General features: G+C 46.1%; 1 long non-coding RNA gene across 1 annotated transcript in view; it reads left to right on the forward strand.

The window, feature by feature from the left end:
• LOC119955061 overlaps positions 1-16,445 on the forward strand; it is a 53,172-nt gene extending 36,727 nt beyond the window's left edge. Inside the window, exons 3-5 of the long non-coding RNA XR_005458378.1 lie at positions 7,923-8,033; positions 8,214-8,377; positions 15,999-16,445. This is a non-coding gene — a long non-coding RNA (uncharacterized LOC119955061). The remainder of the gene's footprint in view (positions 1-7,922; positions 8,034-8,213; positions 8,378-15,998) is intronic.
• Positions 16,446-21,087: the final 4,642 nt, after the last annotated feature.

Here is a 21,087-nt window from a genome sequence, read left to right on the forward strand (position 1 = left end):
TACCTGTGCTCCCGAACTAGCTGCGTTCTTAATCAAGCTGATTCAGTACAGCTACAACACTGGCACCTTTCCAGCAATATGAAAACCTGCCTGGGTATGTTCTGTCCACAAAAAGCAGGAGAAATCCAACCCGGTCAATTACCGCCCCATCAGTCTACTCTTGGTTATCAGCAAAGTTATGGAAGGGGTCGTCGATAGTGCTTTCAAGAACACTTACTCAGAAACAACCTGCTCACTGATGCTCATTTTGAGTTCCACCAGGGTCATCCAGTTCCTGACCTCATTGCAGCCTTATTCCAAACATGGACAAAAGAGCTGAATGTCAGAGGTGAGGTGAGAATGACTGGCCTTGACATCAAGGCAGCATTTGACTAACTGTGATATTAAGCAGCCCAGCAAAACTAGAACCAATGGGAATCAGGGGGTAAAAATTTCCATTGTTTGGAATCATATATAAGACAAAGGAAGATGGTTTTTGTTGCAGGTCAATTATCTCAGTCCCAGGCCACCATTGCAGGGGTTCCTCAGGGTAGTGTCCAAGGCCAAATCATCTTCAGTTGCTTGATCAATAACTTTCCTCCCATCATAAGGTCAGAAGTGAGGATGTTCGCTGATGATAGCACAATACTGTATTCAGCACCATTCCCGACTCCTCAGGCACTGAAGCAGTTTGTGCTTAGAAGTAGCAAGACCAGGACAATATCCAGGCCTAGGCTGAGAAGTGCTCAGTAACATACGCACCACACAAGTGCCAAGTATTGATTATCTCTTACAAGATCGAATCCAACCAAACACCCTTAGTATTCAATGGCATGAAAATCACTGAATCCCCCAAGGGAAGGTGGTGACAGTCTATCCCCACACAGAGCTGACTCCTCCTCATATCCAAGGCACTGTGTGAGGATAAACCGTCACCACCTTCCGAAGTTGCCACACAAACCAAAGACAAATACTCTGCTGGGTAGAAATTCAGATATAGGGAGGAATTCTCCGACCCTCCTGCGTCAATCCCGCCCCCGCCGTGTCCCGAATTCTCCGCCCCCCGAGATTCGGCTGAGGTGGGAATTGCGCCACGGCGGTCGGCGGACCCCTCGCGCCAGTCGGCGGGCCCCCCGCGGTGATTCTCCGGCCCGCGATGGGCTGAAGTCCCGCCGCTGACAGGCCTCTCCCGCCGGCGTGGATTAAACCACCTACCTGACCAGTGGGATTGGCGACGCGGGCGATCTCCGGGGTCCTGCAGGGGGGCGCGGGCGTTCTGACCCCGGGGGGTGCCCCCACGGTGGCCTGGCCCGCGATCGGGGCTCACCGATTGGCGGGAAGGCCTGTGCCGTCGGGGCACTCTTTTTCTTCCACCTTCGCATGGTCTTCACCATGGCGGAGGCAGAAGAGACCTCCACCCCTGCGCATGCGCCGGTATGACGTCAGCAGCCACTGACTCCGGCCGGCGAAGTCCTTTCAGCCCCGGCTGACGTAGCGGCAAAGGCCATTCACACCAGCCGGCGGAGTGTGAACCACTCCGATGCGGCCCTAGCCCCTCAATGCGAGGGCTTGGCCCTATATCTCCGCACCTTTGGGGCGGCTCGATGCTGGAGTGATTCACGCCACTCCGACACGCCGGGACCCCCTCGCCCCGCCGAGTATGGGAGAATCCCGGCCCTGGTTTCAGCCAATTCACCTCATTCTCTGTGTAATATTGGGGACAGGCTGACAGAAGAGAAAAGACATCTCGGCCAAAAACAGGGACAACTAAATAAGACCCTGGCTAGAATCGCTATCAGCCATCTGTCAGAGCATTCAAGCTGACATAGAAACCTCTTATCACCATACAGAACTTCATGATTACCCACTTACAGTAGTTATCATAGTAAGAAGTCTTACAACACCAGGTTAAAGTCCAACAGGTTTGTTTCAAACACGAGCTTTCGGAGCACGGCTCCTTCTTCAGGTGAATGGAAAGGCTTGTTCCAGAAATGTTTATATAGACACAGTCAGAGATGCCCCGGAATGCGAGCACCTGCAGGCAATCAAATCATCAAAGATGCAGAGAGAGAGGTAACTCCAGGTTAAAGAGGTGTGAATTGTCCCAAGCCAGTTCAGTCGGTAGGCCTCTGCAAGTCCAGGCTTGTTGGTGGGGGCCGAATGTAATGCGACATGAATCCCAGATCCCGGTTGAGTCCGCATTCATGCGTGCGGAACTTAGCTATAAGTTTTTGCTCAGCAATTTTGCGTTGTCGCGTCTCCTGAAGGCCTCCTTGTAGAATGCTGACCCGGAGATCAGAGGCTGAATGTCCTTGACTGCTGAAGTGTTCCCCAACTGGAAGGGAACAGTCCTGCCTGTTGATAGTCGCACGATGCCCGTTTATTCGTTGTCGCAGTGTCTGCATGGTCTCGCCAATGTACCACGCTTCGGGACATCCTTTCCTGCAGCGTATGAGGTAGACTACATTGGTCGAGTCGCACGAGTATGCGCCGCGTACCTGGTGGGTGGTGTTTCCACGTGTAATGGTGGTGTCCATGTCGATGATCTGGCATGTCTTGCAGAGATTACCCTGGCAGGGTTTTGTGGTGTTGTGGTTGCTGTTCTGAAGGCTGGGTAATTTGCTGCAAACAATGGTTTGTTTGAGGTTGCGCGGTTGTTTGAAGGCCAGTAGTGGGGGTGTGGGGATGACCTTGGCAAGATGTCCATCCTCGCTGATGATGTGTTGGAGGCTGTGAAGAAGATGTCGTAGTTTCTCCGCCCCAGGAAAGTACTGGACGACGAAGGGTACTCTGTCAGTGGTGTCCCGTGTTTGTCTTCTGAGGAGGTCGGTGCGGTTTTTTGCTGTGGCGCGGTGGAACTGTCGATCAATGAGTCGAGCGCCATATCCCGTTTGTACGAGGGCATCTTTCAGCATCTGTAGGTGTCTGTTGCGCTCCTCCTTGTCTGAGCAGATCCTGTGTATACGGAGGGCTTGTCCATAGGGGATGGCTTCTTTAATGTGTTTCGGGTGAAAGCTGGAGAAGTGGAGCATCGTGAGATTATCTGTGGGCTTGCGGTAAAGCGAGGTAGCCGTGCTCCGAAAGCTCGTGTTTGAAACAAACCTGTTGGACTTTAACCTGGTGTTGTAAGACTTCTTACTGTGCTCACCCCAGTCCAACGCCGGCATCTCCACATCAGTAGTTATCATGTTTAGGTTATGAGGGGTTTTTCACAGTAACTTCATTACAGTGTAAGCCTACTTGTGACACTAATAAAAATTATTATTATTATTACTACTACACAAAAGGACAAAATACTATGCTATGAATATGTGACTAACTTTGAAACAATAGTGATCAACTTTACAACAGGATGAACAATGAACGAGGGGGCCATCAGCCTCCATAACGGACTAATAGCTGGTCAGACATTAGTGTTTCAGAGGACAATGGATCTTGATTGAATCACCCTGGCTGAACAGGAATATCCTTGATGAGATGTAGAACTCACCTCATGTGCGGATGAGTATCTTGTCTCAATACTAACAGAACCTGGATAAAAGAAGGAACATCTGCACACATCGTCAGTGACAACCTAGAATGAACCATTGAGGAGAAGGGCTCCTGAGCTAGGAGATCAGAGAAAATAAGGGAAGAAGACAGCCACACTAAATAATTATTGAATGCCAAGCCTCCTTCATTATGGCGGGTCATACCTAGAGCTCAACTGTGAGTCTGAGTCACATTCTGCTGATTAATTTTGAAGACTGTAATCGCCAAATAAAATAAAGGTACAGTAGACATTTCTTGTCTCTGTTTAAGCCGATCGATCAGGGTCTTGATCAACATTTGCCATTTCAGCAGGGAACATGAAGTAAAATCCAGCCTTGTGCTTCTTCAGGGTGAATGGACCTGAAACAATTTAGTTGCTTAAAAAGGGTAGATAGAGGTTTGCATTTCCCCATTTGATTTATTAGTTTATGCTGTGCAGTCTATAAAGTGGAATAATGTATCTGCGGTACTTCTAAAGTAGATGTGTGTTTGAAAAGAGCACTGGCCTAATTCAATGAATAGAACTCATTCCTTCTATCACTCATCAGATTTTCATTATTGTTTATATACTTTAGTGTCATATGGTTCTTTCTGTGCTCTGGTTTAAATGAGCATTTGATCAAAGAGCTTTTGAAGGAGCCCAGAGAAAACATGTTCCATTCGTGTCACAAGGACATAAGCTAGTTTTGCATTAATATGCTTCAGTATAATTGGCATTGCATACCTGTGTGTAAGAAAAAATAACTGCAGAAACCAGCAATAAAGCATTACAACCGACCCCGCAACCCCCAACCCCTAGTTCGAGTCCAGCTTCTCCGTCCGCGCAAAGGCCCACACCTCCTCCGGGGAATCAAAATAATAATGCCGCTCCAAATAAGTAACCCACAAGCGCGCAGGCTGCAACATTTCAAACTTTATTTTCTTCTTATAGAGCACCTCCTTCGTCCGATTAAACCCGGACCGCCGCTTAGCCACCTCCACTCTCCAATCCTGGTAGATCCTTACTACCCCATTTTCCCAATTGCTGCTCTTCACCCACTTGGCCCAGAGCAGCACACACTCCCAATCACTGAACCGGTGGAACCTCACCAGCTCCGCACACGGGGGTTCATTCTCCTTAGGCCTCCTGGCCAGTACTCTGTGGGCTCCCTCCAGCTCCAGGGGCAGATGGAAAGATCCTGGCCCCACTAGCGAGTTCAGCATCATGGCCACGTAGGTTGTCAGATCATCTGGGTCAATGGCAGCAGCAACCCGGGGTGGGGGGGGGGGGGGGGGGGAAAGGAGGGTGTTCTTTATTGTTTCTATTTTTTTCTATGGTTATTTAACTTAATATTGTGTTAATTTAAGTTGTTGTTAATATGTTTTGTTGTTCATTGAGGATGGGCGAATGTTTATGACTGTTATCATTATTGTTATTGTTGGTACTTTATTGCGGTTCGTTGTTATATAAATACAAAATTTTTCAATAAAAATTATTTTTAAAAAAAAGAAAAAAGAACTGTCACAGGAAGATGTGATCCTTTAATGGAATGCTTTTATTGGAAACAATGGCCGCCATTACAACTCCATGAATCCTTTAGATGACAGCTGCATGTACATTGGGGATGTCTGAAGAACCAGTCAAAATAGCTGAGTCAGCACATAATATTAATAACTCAGTGGCATACAGAGGAAAGAATAAGCTCTGGATTTAGGAAAGAGCAGATCAATCAATCGCAAACAATGGAACCTTGATAGGCAGCTATTCCATATGAGTGACCTGTGAAAACGTTGCAACTTCAATCCTCCGTTCTCAGCCAAAAGGCAAGTGATTTGCCCATACCCAATGGCGGAAAGTGCCTAAGGGGTATTGGCAGAAACTGGTTACTATCTAAACGTGTGGCTTATCCGGATGAGATTTCAATGGGTAACATAATCTTTATAAAAATCAACTAACTTGATCTGTCTGGGTCCTGTCTGCATTTAGTAAAGTTAAACAATAGAAATGAGTACCTTTCTCACTGACACTGCAGAGGCATATTTTGTTCTTAATCTGAGTAGACAAAGTTTTCCAATATTCTAAACTTGGAAGCTGCAGAAAACAGCAGATAATTCTCACTTTGTTCAAATGTAATGGCAAACCAAACTATAGCTGCATGTGTTGATAATGTATAGCTTTCTCAGACAACATAGAGTGCTAAACATCACAAACTGATGCACATACTTTATGATAACTTCTGATTATTGGAATTTGAGTGAAATGTGTTTTCTCTACTTGGGTTTGAAGAATTCTTTTCTATCACTGTATAGTGTGCTGTTAGGGTAATGATGTGCAATGAGTAATGATGCGTATCATATGCATTGTTCTGAGAGAGAGCACGAGTGAATCATTTTGTTTCAGATGTATACTGAATACTGCAGTTATTTAAAACTAGGAATTAATGTTTCTCTACCATCTGTATGCAGAAGGAAGCCATTCAGCAGTGTAAGTCTATTCTTACAATTAAGTCAAGGTTGATTGTACCTTAAATCTGTCTACCCACCTTGGTTCCATCACCTTAACCCTTGTCGAGCAAATATCTATCAACCCCAGTTTTGACATTTTCAATTAACCTAGCCTCAACAACTTTTTGACAGAGTCCAGTGTGGCATGATGACAGTGCTCAGCGCTGCTGACTCACAGTGCCAGGGACCTGGGTTCAATTCCGGCCTTGGGTGACTGTGTAGAGTTTGCACATTATCCTTTTGTCTGCGTAGGTTTCCTCCAGGTGCTCTGATTTCCATCCATAGCCCAAAGATGGGCAGATGAGGGTGATTGGCCATGATCAATGTGAGGGAGTGGTCCTAGGTGGAGTGCTCTTTCAGAGGGTCAGTGTAGATTCAAAGGGCCAAGTGGACTCGTTCTGCGCTGTGTGGGTTCCATGGATTTCCATTACTCTTTGTGCAAAGAAGTGCAGGTCTGACACCATCCCTGGTACCCTAACTCTAAATGTAAGGTTATGCACCCACATTGGGAACTCGCTGTTCAGAGGAAAAAGCTTTGCTCTAATGAATCCTTTAATAATCTTAAATATTTGTTCAACCAACTGCCCATTTATTATAGGTTACAGAACAACTCGGGAGAATTTGTGGCGGCACAGTAGCACAGTGGTTAGCACAGTTGCTTCAGAGTTCCAGGTCCCAGGTTCGATTCCTGGTTTGGGTCACTGTCTGTGCAGAGTCTGCACGTTCTCCCCGTGTCTGTGTGGGTTTCCTCCAGGTGCTCCAGTTTCCTCCCACAGTCCAAAGATGTGCAGGGTAGGTGGATTGGCCATGCTAAATTGCCCTTAGTTCCCAAAAATGGTTAGGTGGAGTTACGGGGATGGGATGGAGGTATGGGCTTAGGTGGGGTGCTCTTTCCAAGGGCTGGTGCAGACTCAATAGGTCAAATAGCCTCCTTCTGCACTGTAAATTCTATGATTTCTCCTATCAGTTTGTTCATTAATTTTCTGTTTTCGGCTTGTGAACTTAAGTTTGGATAATTGGAGAGATTGATATCTTTCTGTTACCTGGAGATCACCCAGTTCCCAAAATACGGTGCACTCCATCTAGGACCACTCCCCCACATTGATCATGGCCAATCACCCTAACCTGCCCATCTTTGGGCTATGGGTGGAAATCAGAGCACCTGGAGGAAACCCACGCAGACAAAAGGAGAATGTACAAACTCTACACAGTCACCCAAGGGCAGAATTGAACCCAGGTCCCTGCCGCTGTGAGTCAGCAGCGCTGAGCACTGTGCCACCATGCCACCCTGGACTCTGCCAAAAAGTTGTTGAGGCTAGGTTAATTGAAAATGTCAAAACTGGAGTTGATAGATTTTTGCTCGACAAGGGTTAAGGAGATGGAACCAAGGTGAGTAGACAGATTTAAGGTACAATCAACCTTGACTTAATTGAATGGCAGAATAAAGCTGTCTCAGGCTTTCCCTCAAAATAACATCACTAGGCCTGTGCCTGGATGTGGCCTTGTGTCTCCTGTCCTATTCTCTTTTCTGTATTCATTCATGGGATGTGGACATCACTGGCAAGGCCAGCATTTGTTACCCATCCCTAATTACCCTTGAAGTAAACCTTCAGAGGACAATTAAGAGTGAACAACATTTCTGCGGGGTTTGGAGTCACGTGTAAAGGGCATTTACATAATCGGCAATAGTTCCTTGATCACCATTAATGAGACTAGATATTAATTCCCGATTTTGATCATTTGATTTAAATTTCACCAGCTTCACGGTGGGATTGAAACCCGTGCCCCCAGAATATTAGCCTGGGTCTCGGGATTACTAGTCTAGTGATATTATCGCTACACCACAATCTCCCCCCCACACACATTGGAACAGTAAATAGAACACCGTATCCAACTGCATTAATGTTGATTTTCCTACTTGAGTACAGATTTTGGCCAGAAATTGCCAGCCGTTCAAGCCAACGCGATTTTCCAGTCCTGACAATGATGAATCCTGGATTTCCCGCTGCCGGCCAATGGTGGACAGGCTCTGCAACATGGTGAGTTGCGTAGGAAACCCTGCCCTTTGATTCCTACCTAAATTAAATCTCACCTCTGGAACATATGATATTTTTCTAAAAACTAACTGAGTAGATCTTTGGGTCTTGGGTTTTATGGTTGCTGGTCTTGAAGAATATGCTCTATGCCTCTGTGCTCACATTACTTCCTCTCTTTGCCAGTGCTAAATTTTGGGCGTGGACATTGGTGTGGGGAGTTGCTGAGTCATCCCAATGGGCCAGATGAGAAACTTCAGGAGCACTGCTGCAGTCCAGTGGTGGAGGGAGAGAGGCAAAAAACAACGCTGTAATCTTTAATCAGGGATACAAACGAAAGTGACAAAAATGTAAGTGAGTAACGTTTGATCATCCGTTGTTAACATCAGCCATAATTATATAGGTTCCCACAGGATAGATGTGAGCAACTGTCTGAAGCAGCACTGAAATATTATAACTGTGCTTTGAATCCCAGACTAGACATGAGAAACGGCATAGAACATAGAACATAGAACAGTACAGCACAGAACAGGCCCTTCGGCCCTCGATGTTGTGCCGAGCAATGATCACCCTACTCAAACCCACATATCCACCCTATACCCGTAACCCAACAACCCCCCCTTAACCTTACCTTTTAGGACACCACGGGCAATTTAGCATGGCCAATCCACCTAACCCGCACATCTTTGGACTGTGGGAGGAAACCGGAGCACCCGGAGGAAACCCACGCACACACGGGGAGGACGTGCAGACTCCGCACAGACAGTGACCCAGCCGGGAATCGAACCTGGGACCCTGGAGCTGTGAAGCATTTATGCTAACCACCATGCTACCGTGCTGCCCACGACATGGGCTGTGACCTCTGAGGCAGTGGTGGAGTTGTACTGTCATTGGATTAGTAATCCGCAACCCAGGGTAATTGACAAAGAGTAATCGGACTCGAAACGTTAGCTCTTTTCTCTCCCTACAGATGCTGCCAGACTTGATGAGATTTTCCAGCATTGTCCCTTTCATTTCAGATTCTGGCATCCACAGTAATTTGCTTTTAACCCAGGGTAATACTCTGGGGACCTGGGTTCGAATCCCACCATGGCAGATTTGAATTCAGTAGAAATCTGGGGCGCGATTCTCCACTGCCCACGACGGGTCGGAGAATAGCGGGAGGGCGTCCCCGACATTTTTAACGCCCTCCCGCTATTCTCCCACCCCCCCCCCCACGGCCGCCCCACGACACGAATCGCTGCTTGCCGTTTTTTACGGCAAACAGTGATTCTCCCCAGGCCGATGGGCCGAGTTCCCAGGCCTTTACGGCCGTTTTTACAGCAGCAAACACACCTGCTTGCTGCCATCATAAAAACGGCCGCAACATGCCCAATCTGGGCTTCCAGGGCCCCGATTGGCACGGTCGTACCACGGACGTGCCAAGGGGGGCATGGGCCCGCGATCGGTGCCCACCGATCGCGGGCAGTGCGTCCGTAACGGACACACACTTTCTCCCTCCGCCGCCCCGCAGGATCAGCCGAGGGAGATGACGGTCCAGCGCATGCGCGGGTCGCTAAGGCCGCAATGCCGTGCTTCACGGGGCCCCGCTGCTAGCCCCGCCCGGGGGGGGTGAATCGGGTCCCGGGAGGGGGCACGGAGGCTGCCGTGAAACACGGCCAGTTTCACGGCAGCCTTTATGATTCGCCGCATTTGCGGAGAATCGCGCCCCTGGAATTAAAAGTCTAATGATGACCATAAAATCATTGTTGTGGTTCATTACTCTCCTTCAGGGAAGGTAATCTAATATCCTTGCCTGGTCTGGCCTACATGTGACTCCAGATCCACAGCAATGTGGGTGACTAATAATTGCCCCTCAGGGATGGGCATGAATGGTGGCCTCACTCAGCCACATTTACACCCAATGAACAAATAAAAGAATGGTGCAGGTTGTCATTTTTAAGGGGGTGTACCACAAAGAGGTGCTGGAGAACTACCCTCCACCCCTAATTTCCGCCCCCACCCCACTACTCCTCCCATCGGACATTCACAGGTAAGGTTTGCATAGCATTTTTGTCCCAGAATTACAAACGTCCCCTGGGGAACCAACCAAAAGTGCGATTTAAATCCCAAATTTCAGATGATTCCAACTGTGTTACATCGATACCTACCAGAAACTGTCAGAACTAAAACCTCTTCTAGCTGCATGATCCAACCCGACACCCCCCACCCCTACTGAGGCCCAACCCAAGCCCACATGAACCTTTAGCTCCATCCCATCCCCCCTTAAAGCAGAACCAGACCCAACACCCCCCAAAAAAACATTTGGGTAAGAAAGTAAAAGTGGAGTGACAATCCCACTCCAATCTGATTGCTACTCTCAGTAATTTCAGACCCCATACATCCGGTAATATATAAATAATTATTGGTCTCCCTTTGCTGGTAGATCACTCTGTACTCTTTGCAGTTATGCGACTTATCTTGCATATTGTTCGATCATCTACAAAAGTACTATACAGGTTGTTAAAAATCTGCATGTGTGTGCAGGGTTACAACACTTATTCATCGTCCCTCTACATGCTTAAATCGGCTTCCTCCGTCACGCTCAGGCATATCCGACGACATCCGGTTTCATGAACTCAATTAGTTTCATTCTGGGCCAACCATTCTCCACCTTGCATGAGGTCTTCCCTTTCTGCTTGTACCAAATGACTACCATTAAAGATATGCGTTACTCATTCCCCCTCAGCAGTTGTACAATCAAACTCACACTTCCACTAATTATATGTTGCTTTGCTCATATAGATTATCTTTTGATATTCTGTCTGTCTGTCAGGCCTTTTCTTGATCCCCAGAAAACCAGAGCATTCTCTAGCACCAAAAAAAGCATTTATTAAACAGTTTGAGATTCACTTTGAAATATTTGTGGCTTCTGATCATAGTAAAAACTTGTCCCTCGGATGCTTGTCTAAAGTTCGTAAATCTCGTACAGGTTTTACTAAAATTGATTGACCTCAAGAAATGGACCTTTCTCATTGATAGAATTATAATATAAAGAACACAAATATTAGTGTGGGAAGGGAAATTTGACCTGCAAACAAATGAGGAAAAAGAAAAAAAGAGACTGCATTGAAAATTATGGCCATAAATTGTGCGAAGTATGAAAGAATATAATTGGTTCTGAGAGTCTCTCATCATTGTAATTTATAGCTTAATTTACACTTGCGCCCAGAGCTATCACCATTTCTTTGTGATGCCACACACTCTATACTGTTTTCAAACTATTTCCTCCTCCCTCATCCCAACACATCGAGCCGATAATTGGTGCATCTCTTTCAACGCTTGTCTGCTAATATGTGTGTACATTCAAAACAAAACTCATCTTTAAATCTAGGTAATAGGCTGATAGGCTGATGGTGATCGTAGGCTGGATTCTCCACCCCGCTACGCCACTTTTCTGCCCCGACCCGCCGGCGGGATCCTCCGTTATGCCGGCCGGTCAATGGGGTTTCCCATTGTGGGGCAGCCCCACGCCGTCGGGAAACCCCAGGGCGCCGGCATAATGGAGAATCACGCCGGCGGAGAATCCAGCCCATCCAATAATGGGGCTATGTCCACATGCCAGCATCAAAACATGGGCATTTCATTCTGGACTTTCCTTAAGTGCTCGTCGCAGCTCTGGCTGCGGATAGGGGGTCCCGCACTTCCAGTCGGGTGTCCGTGTATGTGCACGGCGGCGGCCTGATGAACGAAGTAGGCCCCCCCCCACCGAGATCGTGCGCGCCTGCGAATCAGTGCTGTCCAATTGCTTGCCTGGCCATCTGTGAAACCCCCCCCCAGTGAAGGAACCCCCTGCCCCCCCACCAGGGTGGCCGCGGACTGAGTCCGCAGCCACCACCGGCCGTTCCCGACAGGCAAAATGTGGTTAGAACCACACCATCAGGAACTCGGCCAGTTTTCCTGGGAGAATCACCTGTTGTTTAAACTTTGTGGTATTTGTTTTGACAATGAGTAATTCAATTGTTTCTTTCTTTGGCAATTCAAGTGTCATTCTCAATCAAAAGAATGACCCAGGAAATCTGCTAACCTTTTATTCTTAATGGTTATATTGCGTTTGAATTATTCAGCTTCCCTCGAGGCGAGGGAAATAATGAGAATAAATCTGTTTCTAAAAGGGTAGAATAAATGAATTTTATGGATTTAAAAATCTGTTTGAGGAGCTAGTTCGGAGAGAACTGGTTTGTCAGGTCCCCACGTGTTTCTCTGAATTGTTATGGGCAGCACAGTAGTACAATGGTTAGCACTGTTGCTTCACAGCGCCTGGGTCCCAGGTTCGATTCCCAGCTTGGGTCATTGTCTGTGCCGACTCTGCACGCTCTCCCCGGGTCTATGTGGGTTTCCTCCAGATGCTCCAGTTTCTTCCCACAAATCCTGAAAGATGTGCTTGTTAGGTAATTTGGACATTCTGAATTCTCCCTCTCTGTACTCTTAGAGGCGCCGGAATATGGTGACCATGGGCTTTTCACAGTAACTTCATTGCAGTGTTAATGTAAGCCTACTTGTGACAATATAGATTATTAAAATAAATTGACAACTGTCTTTTATTTTTCCGAGCGCTAATTTTCTCGCATATTTGTCTCCCATGTGCAAAAATCAAGTTACGACGGTAGCCAGAACTAATTTGTTCTTTAGAATCACACAACAAAGTAACTGCAAAATATTTAATGGCATTTCATTGGTTTTTAATGAAATGAGTTAAGTAGAACAAATGAGGTTTCTCTCGAAAAGCACTAGCTCATATTCTCATGTACCAAGTATGTAAATTGTTCAAAGACTAGCAGCAACTAATTGAATGTTACAGTGACAATGAAGTATTATCTTTATCGGAATTAACGGAGACAATGTGCAATATGCATAATTACATTTGGTTCAAATATACACCGCGTGCAAACAGTACCAATTTATTTGAAACTAAACAAACAGGGCTGCCTTGGCAAGCTATTTTCAATCAGGGTATTTAATCGTTCTTGATTTGAATGGAACAATCCATTGATTGAACAATCCTAAATCTTTCTGGAGGTGCAGTTGGAATCAGATTGCTGGAGTCGCTGGCCTAGAGATTGGATCATAATTCATTCATCCAGTGCCAGTCCTCAGTCATTGCCTCAGTTCCAATGAGGCCAGCAGATCAGTGACTGCAGCACTGCTTGGTTACAGAGGGTATCCCCTCCAGATACGGCTTATGACTCCTGTCATGATTGCAGGCAGGCAATGGGCAGGCATATTAAGCCATGGAATAGACAGCTAATGCTCCAATATGGCAAGCATTGTGCACATCAGTTTCAAATTGCTGGTCCACCATTCGCCATATTGGATCTAGAGCCTCTTGTCACATGCCAGAAGTATTCAGAAAGGTTCATACAATTACAATAGGATCCACCACTGATTTTAGGACCCTTTTGAGAAATTGGGCTGCTTCTGTGCTGCAAGCATCTCAAGATAAACTTGGCCAGAAAATAACCGTCAGTAAGTACCCTATTCAAATGACACATGTCCTCCATTCGCTTAATCGGTGGTTTGTCTGGTTAGGCTGCCAACATATACCTCAGGCTTTTTGGACCTCTTGTCTATTTCATTGCTGTCCTTGGGAGTTCTGGAAATACATTTTTTCCAGAGCAAACTGCTTTTCTGCTTTGCTAATACTTTGCTTTACTGTCTGATGATCTGTATTTGGGGCTGGAGCAGGTTGAACATCAAAGACAACAACAAACAGGAGTGACTGGGAGAAGAAGGGAGGAGGAGGAGGGCACTGTGTAGAAAGCCTATAGCGGCTCTTCGGGGAATACTTTTCATAGCTCAACCTGGCGGAGAAGCAACATATGAGGTGACAGCACGTCACCAAGGAGGCTGTTAACTTCTGCTCCATCAACTGGAGCTCCATCGAAGGCATAGGCAGCACTGACGGTGGAAGTGAAGCAGCATTAGAGTGCGCTAAGCTTGACACTCAATTGCAAGCACCCCCAAAATCTAAATGGTTATAGACTTTACTCACATTTCCCCATGTGCTTCCCATCACCTATCTGGTATCTTCCTCAACCGGAAGGAATACTACTCTATCGAAGTCCAGCTTGTTTGCAACCACAGACATTGCATAACGCAGGCCTTTACATGGTTTCCTGGTAAAAGCTGTGATTCATTCATCTTGTGCTAATCCTTTGTTCCACTCCATTCCAACCAGTCTGTCAGGTAAAGATTGACAACTTGGCAAGATGGGATATCCCTTTCAGACATGGCTTATGTCCGCTCACAGGAATTTCGGCACAGCCACAGAAGAGACTTGCTCTCAGTGCTGTACCACTACCAGAAATGTTATTGAGCATATCGTTTGCATGCCCATTTACCTATCTTCATGCTCCTGTGAATTGTTTACTAACTAGTTAAAGTTTGGGAGCTACAGGAAGCTGAACTTCCATCTAGGACACTTCTGATGGTGGGCACTGTTGAGCAGCTTCGGGATTTGGAGGCCCAGCTGTAGGCTGTATTGGCCAGGGTAGTCTGGTCAAGCTAGTCGTCTGACACTGACAAGGCTACTGGTGGAGTTTGTGGAAGAGCAATAGGCATCCAGAGAGAAGATAGCAGATGCCTCATCCATGGAACCAATGGCATTTGCTTGGAGCTGTTCCCCTGCTTTCCTACAGCTCTGTGCATGAGCAAAGTGCAGGAGTGATGTGATGTTGTGGAAGCCCCTATCAATGCTGTGTGCCAAAGTCAGCATGGTAGTGTGAGCTGCTATGGAAGAGTTCAGAGTTGTCACCAGAGGTCCATTCATGTTGGGTAGGCCCCACAGATTACACCATCAATTTGATGCTTAGTGTGGAGGAAGGGGCTGGTTTAGCACAGGGCTAAATAGCTGGCTTTTAAAGCAGACCAAGGCAGTCCAGCACGGTTGAATTCCCGTACCAGCCTCCCCAAACAGACGCCGGAATGTGGCGACTAGGGGCTTTTCACAGAAACTTTATTTGAAGCCTACTTGTGACAATAAGCGATTTTTTTCATTTCATTTCATTTCAACAATAGTCGGAGTTGGGCCGTTCTATACTCTGACTATTGTGTGTGCGCTTGCTGGCTGGCATCCCAATGTATGCCTGGTACACACTTATCAATGCTCTTTGGTAGCTTGAGCCCTTGAATCCTGCATCTGAGGCCTCTGCAGCAAGGCCAGGATGTGATATCATCTCACTGTTGCATACTAACCTTTGTGCCTTAGATCCTGCTCAGTGCTTTATCGGCTGAAGCCTTTGTTCTGGAATGCCTGTGATGCCAGTCTCTGAGCAGACACTTGCTTGGGTCAGATGAACTGACAGTGCATCTTCAAGAAGTCTGACCTCCCTCCAAGCACTGCAGGCACCATAACATTCTTTGCACCTGCAAAGTGCTGTGAAGTAATGCTTCACACAAAAATGGACTTTGTGGATTTACTGGTTAGAAGCTTTTTGTGAGGGCCACGATTGCCATTAGTCCCCAGCCTGTGGTAAGCAGGCAGGCTATAACAAAGCTACAGCCTGAATTTTTGAGAAGGCAAAAGCTATATTCTAATAACTTGAAATCACAGTCACAAATGCCCCAATCTTTGCATCACTGTACCTTCTACCTTCCAAAAACATTGAAATGGAGACAACCTATCTGCAGAGCCTCATTAGGAATTATTTCCTTAAAGAGTATGAATGGGAGTTCATCTTCTACGCCATTTCAAAACATCCAGCCAACCAGCTGGGCGCTAATGTGATTGGAGAAAAAACAATTCACATAACCACTGGTATGAGGATATTCTGACTGTGAAAGGATTTGTGTTTATGTAATTCAATCATGCAGGCCAGGCAGCTAAAATCCACTAGCCATGATTATATTTGGGTAACTGGGCAGTTGGAGAGAGGGGGTCATATGTCAAGCCAGCTAACCCTTTGTGAGTTTAAACTCTTGTTTTCTCTGCAGAGCAGAGCAGAAGCAAATTATATGCTGAAGGGGCAAGACTATCAGTGGATAACCATACCCCACCCACCATCCCTCTCTCTCTACTTCTCCAACCATCTTGCAAGTTTCGAACACTGTCGGCTGTATTGTGACTCTCGATTTTCTGCAGACAGATTTTAAAAATAATTCCACCCTGCAGCTGCTATCTTCAGAAGGACAGATAAGTCATCCATCTGTTTCTTTAAATCACCTCAACACGAAACCCAGAATGACCACCGGGTTCAGCCTGAGGCCAGCCAAGTCACCAACCTTCCTGAATGGTATACTCACTTCACCTTACTGGACTTTAAATTGCTTAATCTATCCTCCCATTCTGTAACCTATTTGTATGTGGATGAACTTCGAGTACATGCGCGTGAATGTTGGAACATGAATTTATTACAGATTTACTTTTCGCGGTTTCCAATACATTTGACTCGATTTGAATCTGCAGCTGCATGTATTTCTTTGGCCCCTTAATCCTGCACTTAACATCACCTTGAAAATGGAACATTCTAATGTTTATTCTTTATGTGGGCATCGCTAGTGAGGTCAGCATTTGTTGCCCAACCTTAATTGCCCTTGAACTGAGCGGCTTCCCGCAACATTTCAAAGGGCAGTTATAAGTCAACTACTGTCCACTGCAAGCCATCTTTCACTGGTCAATATATATCTTGGGAGGGCAGCACGGTGGCGCAGTGGTAGCATTGCAGCCTCACGGCACTGAGGTCCCAGGTTCGATCCCGGCTCTGGGTCACTATCCCTGTGGAGTTTGCATATTCTCCCTGTGTTTGCGTGGGTTTCGCCCCCACAACCCAAAGATGTGCAGGGTAGGTGGATTGGCCACGCTAAATTGCCCCTTAATTGGAAAAATGAATTGGGTACTCTAAATTTTTTTTTTTTAATTTAAATATATGTATATATATCTTGGGATTCTTACAATTCCACTCGATATAAGATTTGGCTTACCAGAAACCTGGTCAAAAAGGGCCTGAACTGTGAGAACGTGATACCAGAATAGAGTGCATCAAAGCTATCCTGTGGGATAATGGCTATCCTATGGAACACAAATTCAAGAATGGACTACGGTCACCAGATTTGCTTCTGAAAATTGCCCAGTTTACCTCAGATTATCCTGGAAGGGGAAGTTGTCTCAAGAATGTGAAGCTATCCATTTCACACTGCTACAATCAGTAGCAACACAAATGGTATTCTCCACTAACAGGATGCTGCCATCAAGCCAAAAAGACGTTCTGCGTAGCACTTAAATGAGTAATTTGGGTATGAATTTCAGTGCTGGTGTGATGCTAGGTAAGTAAGCTATATGTCTCAACACTTAACTAGTGATCGCACCAAACTGCATGTCCCTTCAGCTGTTCACAACAGGCAAAGTATTGACTGTACCCAACCAGCCCATGCTGAGAAAATTCAGAACATATGGAGTACTTGCCTTTATTAACCGAGGCATAGAATTTGAGAGCAGGGAAGTTATGATGAAGCTGTATAAAACAATGGTTAGGCCACAGCTGGAATACTGTGTGCAGTTCTGGTCGCTACACTAGAGGAAGGAAATGACTGCACAAGAGAGGGTGCAGAAATCATTCACCTGAATGTTGCCAGGACTGGAGCATTTCAACTGTCAAGAAAGACAGGATAGGCTCAGGTTTTGTTTTCCTTGGAGCACAAGAAGGTTGAGGGGGGACATGATTGGGGTTTATAAAATTATGAGGGGCACAAATAGGGTGGATAGTAAGGAACCTTTCCCCTTAGCTTAAAGGTCAATAACCAGGAGCATAGATTTAAGATAAGGGGCCAGGAGGAGTATAGGAGATGTGAAGGAAACTCACTGCCTGAAAGGGTGATGGATGGCGGGAACTATCACAACACATAAGTATTTACATGAGCACTTGAAATGCCATACCATTCAAGGCTGCGGGCTATGTGTTTGAAATGGGATTAGAGTAAATAGGTGTTTGATGGCTGGTGTGAACACGATGTGCAGAAGGGCCTCTTCCCATGTTGTAAAAGCTCTGAATCTATAATTCTACGTTGTCCAACATTAGATGTGATTCTGCGATTGGAAAACATTTACTAAACAATCCTGATTGTGCTAAGAATTGCATGAACAACCAATTTAAGGTTATCTGTCAATAGAACATAGAACAGTACAGCACAGAACAGGCCCTTCGGCCCTCGATGTTGTGCCGAGCAATGATCACCCTACTCAAACCCACACATCCACCCCATACCCATAACCCAACAACCCCCCCTTAACCTTACTTTTTAGGACACTATGGGCAATTTAGCATGGCCAATCCACCTATCCCGCACATCTTTGGACTGTGGGAGGAAACCGGAGCACCCGGAGGAAACCCACGCACACACGGGGAGGACGTGCAGACTCCGCACAGACAGTGACCCAGACGGGAATCGAACCTGGGACCCTGGAGCTGTGAAGCATTTATGCTAACCACCATGCTACCATGCTGCCCACCAGGTTCATAGTGTTGCTCATTTAGGCATGCAAGAAGCTACATAGGTTCACACACCGGCCCCTAGAAAAAACATTGCACCTTTACCAACCAAAGAAAAACTTGGGGGACAGCCAATCCGAGGTTCATTCCCCATGGCAATGCCTTGACCAATCAGAGTCAACCTGCCTGGTTTGAATTAAAACAAAAGTTTGGCACTTAACTATTCCCGTGCTGCATTCTGTCAATCAGAGTTCACTTGCCAACCAATTAGCACCTGCCTCTCATGTAATGAAAATTATTGTTCCCTTTTGAGATTTGAGATTTTTGTGAATCTGTCTGATGAGTGCTAAATGAAAAGCTTCAACAGCATGTATTTTTTCAGCAGTACATTAGATACTACCCTCTTTAAAAAAAATACTCAAGGAAACCTATCTGATTGTGCTTTTATTTTCATTGCATAGCATATAAACAGTTAAGCATTCACTGAATTGACAAGCATATCCTTTGAAAACTGTTGAAGTCAAACAAGGGGTCAGGGAAAAGGAGAGCTGTCCTACTCCTCCTCACCTAGTCCAGGAAGTCCAGTCCAGGATTTTACACCAACCCCTTTAGGGTTTATTTGCCTTGACTGCTGTGTGAACTGCTCACAATTGCTTTAACTCTCGATTCCCAGACTGTATTAATGTGACCCCATTTTTGTTTTACCTTTGAAGGAGGCTGTTCCACTTTAAATCTGGTCAATGCAATGATTACACCTTACAAGGCCCCAGTTACTAAGCAACACCTACATTATGTCTTTGATTTATTCTTCATGCCCTAGCCCTCTCTAAGCACAATAAAACACAGTTGGAATGTGATCAACACGCACACATTCAAAAACCTTTGTCCAACATGAATCTAATTCTAGATTTCGCCCTTCCAGGCTCAGGAACATTAAATGCAGTTAGTGCAGATAGACCACTGGAGAAGGAAGCTCTTCTAATAGCAGTTGGGGACAGGGACAGAGTGAGAAGGCAACTCTCGTAGCTCTACACAGAGCAGTAAAATGTAAGAAAGCAACTAATAATTGGGGAGACTACATTTGCTTGATATTAGAGTTGGGCGCAATTCTTTGGTTTCAAGTCTACATGCTCCTGCCAGCAGGGAATCAGGACTGTTTCCTGTTGGTGCTGAGAGTGACACTGATGTGCCATTCAATGGCACTTGTACAATTTATTTCACAGGATCGGATTTTACTTTGGACTTGAGAGGGACGTGGCCTAAACAAGCTGACAAGTCCCGCACCTCAGAGATCTGGGTGTCCGTTAAAAAGGACACCCTGATCTCAGAATAATGTTGCAGCCGTAATTGCTGGCAAGTCCATCCCCGCTGTAATCAGTGTCAAGCCTCTCCCCCCCCCCCCCCCCCAATTGATGGATAGTCTCTCCCCCAATCACTAACAAGGATGTCCCCCCGCCAGGTGAGCGACAGCTCATTATGTGTTCGGTAAATCGGTAAATTCCCCTCTTCAGTCCCTGATAGTCCCCCCACTTCAGCCCCCTCCCCCTCACTCTCCTCCTTCAGGCCCCATCCTTGGCAGTATCACCCTGGCACCGGTGAGTACCCTCCCTGAACCTGCCTCCAAGGTGCTGAGGGAGTTCCTTCAGGGGATGTGGCGGTTGCAGGGTGCTTGGGCTGTGCTGCAGGCCTCCGGTCAAGGGTCTTTCCTTGGATGGAGCTCGTTTGGCACTCTTCCCATCTGTGGCCTTGAATATCATTAAACTGTCTTTCAGCTTGTCAAGTTTCAGTTTAAAGTCAACATTCAAATGTGCTCGGAACTTCCAGCATGTCAATATCAGTGACCTGTGAGAAGAACGTGAAAGTCATCTCTTTAATGTGGTGGAAATATTTGAAGTGTTTTTATCACAGCCAATTTCATTTCCCCAATTGCTGTCTCTTTATTCTGAATAGCTTCATAGAAAGAGCAGGTGCAGGGGCAGTAGTCAGACAGATCACGTAGACTTTCTGGGAAGCTCTCCAGAATGAGGAGTTTTTTTTTTTAAAACTGCAGTGAAAAGAACACCTGTACAAACGAGGAAGAACTTCAGTAATGAGCCTAATGGCTCATTTAAATATGTTAATCTGGATCTCGTTCCGTGAGGGCGGGATCCAGATCGCAATGTCTCGCGCGATCTTGTTAGATCTTGTTGGATCTCACGAGGCATTCCGGGCATCGTAAATCTTACGAAAGGCCTCTTGCAAGATTTAACAGTCTCATTGCATCACTAAGTCAGGTGCAACAAGGCTCTTCGATTGTCCCCAAGGTTCAGTGAGAGGAAGGAACCAAAGGAAATAAGAATCAGTGGGGAAATGGTGCTGGGGAAATTAATGGGATTGAAGGCCAATAAATCCCCAGGTCTGATCATCTACATCCCAGAGTACTTAAGAAAATAGTCCTAAAAATAATGGATGCAATGGTTGGTGCTTATCTACCAAGATTCTATAGATTCTGGAACAATTCCGACAGATAGGTGTGTCGCTAATGTAACCTCACTGTTTAAAAAGGGAGGCAGAGGGAAAATAGGGAATTATAGACCAGGCAGCCTGATGTCGGTAGT

This window comes from Scyliorhinus canicula, chromosome 20 (genome assembly GCF_902713615.1).
Source record: "Scyliorhinus canicula chromosome 20, sScyCan1.1, whole genome shotgun sequence".
NCBI lineage: Eukaryota > Metazoa > Chordata > Chondrichthyes > Carcharhiniformes > Scyliorhinidae > Scyliorhinus > Scyliorhinus canicula.